This window comes from Mirounga leonina, unplaced genomic scaffold, assembly GCF_011800145.1.
Source record: "Mirounga leonina isolate KUSES-001 unplaced genomic scaffold, KU_Mleo_1.0 Mir_151, whole genome shotgun sequence".
Taxonomy (NCBI): domain Eukaryota; kingdom Metazoa; phylum Chordata; class Mammalia; order Carnivora; family Phocidae; genus Mirounga; species Mirounga leonina.
Genome location: NW_023270377.1, coordinates 108,819,378 through 108,823,776, shown reverse-complemented (window position 1 = coordinate 108,823,776; position 4,399 = coordinate 108,819,378).

Here is a 4,399-nt window from a genome sequence, read left to right as displayed (position 1 = left end):
TAAATAAATAAATAAATAAATAAATAAATAAATAAATAAATAAATAAATAAATAACCAAAAAGGAGAATTCTGAACACTAGATGAGAAAAAGAAAGAAACTTCCCTGGCTCCCCTAAGATTAAAGTCCTACGGCCTTGCACATACTAAAGATAGAAGATAACGTCTGTAACTTTCTGGAATGTCCTTTGTCTTGATGATTTGTAACTCTTTGTGTAAAAAATGTATGTAACTCTGCACCAAATGTTCCTTCCTCGGAGCATTCTCTTCTTTGTGAGGATTGTGTATCCTAGGCAGCTGTCCTAACTTGGGCTCCAATAAAACTCTCTTCCTTTCTCCTTAATTTTTTTTTAAAGATTTTATTTATTTTTCAGGGAGAGTACGAGCAGGGGGAGCGGCAGACAGAGGGAGAAGGAGAAGCAGGCTCCCTGCTGAGCAAGGAGCCCTATGCGGGACTCAATCCCAGGACCCTGGGATCATGACCGGAGCTGAAGGCAGTGGCTTAACTGACTGAGCCACCCAAGCGCCCCTCCTTAAATTTGTAAAAAAGTTTGCTCATTTTGCATCAACACCACCACCTCCTGAGTGCACAGCCCAGTGGGCACCACTTTCCAGGCCACCCAAACCACCAAGGCCCTGTGGCTGCCCACCCAAGTGTGCCGTTTGGACTTCACGTCTCAAGACACACACTGAGGGAAAGTCACCATACAGAGGGAACACAGACTCCTCAGCCCGTCACCAGAGAAACTTCTCCATCTCCCCCCGGCTCCACCCAGGAGGCTCCAGAGAACACTTCCCCAAATGCCAGCCACTCTCCCAGGTCCCAGGATCTCAGGAACTTCCACACACCCCACTCGCCCTTCACACTCAACCCAGAGTCCTCTCCTTCTGGAATCCTCTCTGACTTCCCTACGCAGGATCAAGCCCTTCTTCCCTCTTACCTTGGCAGCCCTGCACGCAGACAGGCTTTCCTGTGGTGTGCACCCCCGTGATGTGAATTAGACACAGTGCGATCAGTTAATTAGGAGACGCAGTGTGCATTCCACACAGGGCCCTGGTTAAATGCAGGGCTGCCAGGAGCCTAAATCTCACACATGGGGGTGACAGGTCCTTGTTCTATGTTCCTGGTAGCTCAGGCCACTTCCAAATCTTTGGTTTGTGGTTGCTATTATTTAACTGTGCTGAAACTCTATACTATTGCTTGCAATATCAAAATACACTTATACTTATGAAGACACCAGCAGTAGTAAGAGTCCTACAGGGGGGGAGAATGAACTTTATTCCTGTAAGCAAATTCTGCAGCCCCAAAGGATGGCCTTTCCAGCATCCTACTGCCCCTTGTGAAAAGCCTCAGTACAGAGTGCCCACCCCATGTCACTCATAAAGTGCGCACAACCATGCCCCCCATACACACACGCACACAAGCATATATTGCACAGTCTATAATGAAGGAACTGCATAAACTCAACCCAGCCGAAAGCCCAGATCCTCCTGTCATCCCAACCCCTAGCCAAGACCAGCTTATGTGCTGCCTGAGCCCCCAGAACACACAGCTCTCCCTCGAGGCCACAGCACCTCTAGGCACGCCTGAGGCCTGCATTCAGGGTCCGCAGCCCCATTCAGAGCACAGAGGCCTCTCCAGAGTAGCCAAGCACAGGGGATGGTGAATTTAAGAATGCATTCCAATGGGGTTCCTTGGGCTGGGATCTTAGCCAGCTCAGGAGAACGCTCTCTGCTTCCCAGCCACTCTCCATGGTTCTCAGGAACTAGGAGCCAAAATCACTCCCTCTGCAGTGGACCAAAGCACCACAGTGAGAACAGCACCCAGTCCCACACCTCCCACGGGCAAGCTGCTGGATGGAGTTCTCTGGACTCCAGATAAGGCTGTAAGGATGGAAGACTGACTATCCCCGAGTCCTAGCACACAAACTGAGGTGCAGGGAGGTGCAGGGAGGTGCAGGGTCTTGCGCAGGCCAGCCCACACAGTGGGTGCAGAGCCACCCCGCCCCCAGCGGGCTCGCTCTCCACCCACAACTGCCTCCCAGCACCCAACCACACGGGCCAGAGCCCCAGGGCCGAAGCCAGGCTGCTCAACACAAAACACGCTGGTTCCTTGACTGCATCTCAGGAAGGCGGGAGAAAGAAAAAGCCTCACCACTTCCTGATGCATTATTTATCAGGAGCGCATTAACCGTGGGTGACATCACAGGCATTCGAAGGTAATTTGTGGAAAGTATTGTTAAAGCGATTGATTTGCAAATTCCTTGACAGGGAAAACGGAGCACTGAGCAGGCGGAGAAGTGACATGGAGACTTTTTTTTAAATGTATTTGGAATAATTGATTGAAAGCTAAGCTGTGTAGCCAGTGAGAAAATGAGGTTATTCTGTCTGTTATGCAAAGAAATTGTATATTGTGCAAAACAGCGGGATGAGGAGCTGTCAGGGCATCTGAAAGGCACTTGCTCCTTCTGCGGAAGGTAGGGGGGAAATGTCTTTCCAAATTCAAACCAAGTCCTCATCACTCCCCTTACCCGGAAAGCCGCCACCACCTCTCTTCCCGTCTCCCCTCCGCCCACCCCCCACTCTGGGCCCTGGGCCTGAGGCCAGACCCCTCCCTTCCCTCTCTCTGGGGCCAGCAAGAACACGGTGCAGTGAGAGATTGGGCCCCTGCCCTGTTCTGCTCTTGGCCTTCACCATCCCTCACCTGGACACTTCAGTCCCCCAGTAATCCCAACTGTGCCTTCCTAGCCCACAACGCAGGCTGTCACTCCTCAGAACTCCCTAGTGACCGCTCATGACCTCAGGATGACCACAGCCCCTTCCAGAGGCCACAGAGCCGATCTGACCTCCTCCCCACCACACCCCTGCCACACTTCCTCAATTCCAGCAGTGTCAAACTGCTCCTAGTCTCCGGCACTTGCACAATGGCTCCGGCCTTTCTGCTACAATGCTGTTGGCAGTTTGCTCACCCAGCAGCAGAGTCACTCTTTCCAGGCATAGTTCAAATGCATCCTCCTCCAGGAAGCCTTCACTGACTGCCCCAGGCAGACAATCCTGGGTGCTCCGCTCCCTAGGAGCACCAGTGTATTTGCTGGTGGGGGTCTCCCTCCCTTCAGGTGGAAAAGTTAGTGAGTGCACCCCTGTGTGAATTAATGCATGCAGGAATGCTTGCCAGAATGAAAGAATCACTGCCCTGATCACCTTGCTGGGTCTTTTTTTTCCCCCAACTCTGATGAAGCCCTGGGCGATGTATCATGGGCACCCAGCGGGGGCTGCTGGCTTTGCTAGCTGTTCCCACTGCCCTAGGCCAGAGGATCAAGCCAGAGCCTCCCCAACACGATTACCCAACATTGGTGGGGAGGCCTGGTCTAGGAGAAAGCAACCACACATGTATACCTGGCCAGCCCCAGGAGCCTGCAGTCAGAAACGGACACAGGCCCCAGGGCATTTGAACAATTGCTTAGCCCTGCCACCTGCATGAGGCAGATTGCTCAGCCTCCCTGAGCCCCTGCCTTCTGGTCTGTCAGATGGGAATCATATTAGCTCCAATCTCTAAGATTGTTGAGAGTTAAAACCATAGTGCCTAGCCCCCACTGTGCACTAAAGGTAGAAGCTCTTGCCATGACCACCTCACTCCAGTGGCTTTATTTATATCACACTGAAAATTCCCACCAAACTGATTTAGGATTTTTATGCCCCTTTTGAGTATTAGAAAACTGAGGTTCCTGGAGTTAAATTGAGGTTACAGCTGACCTTTGAGCAACACTGGGGATTAGGGGCACTGCCCCACAGACAGTTAACTTTGACTTGCCAAAAACTTAACTACTAGTAGCTTACTATTCACTAGAAGCCTTACCGATAACATAGTCAATTAATATATATTTTGTATGTTACATGTATTGTATCCTGTATTCTTACAATAAAGTAATCTAGAGAAAAGAAAATGTTATTAAGAAAATCATAAGGAAGAGAAAATACATTTACATAACTATATGCAGTTTGCAGCCATGTTGATCAAGGATCAAGGGCATTCGCTGAAAGTGGCAGGAACCTGGCCAGACCTGGCCATGCCAGCACCAAGTACCATTCTCCCCTAGAAAGCTCCTTCCTGCTGACCCCACTCTCCACACACAAGTTGGACCCTCGGAGAGGAAAATAAGAGACCTCACCAAGTGACTCATACTGTCGGGCGACCAACTGTCAGGGCTTACCTAGGACACGAGACTTCTAGCACCAAAGGCAAGAAAGCCCCAGGCAAACCAAGACAAGCTGATCACCCTGCTTCCAACCACCTTTAAAGAGCTAGAAAATGCATAATGGTTCATTCAAAGATTTTGATAACCGAGAACATAACATTAGGTCCATTCCTTTTAAATGGATCAACATTTCCTAAGACTAGAT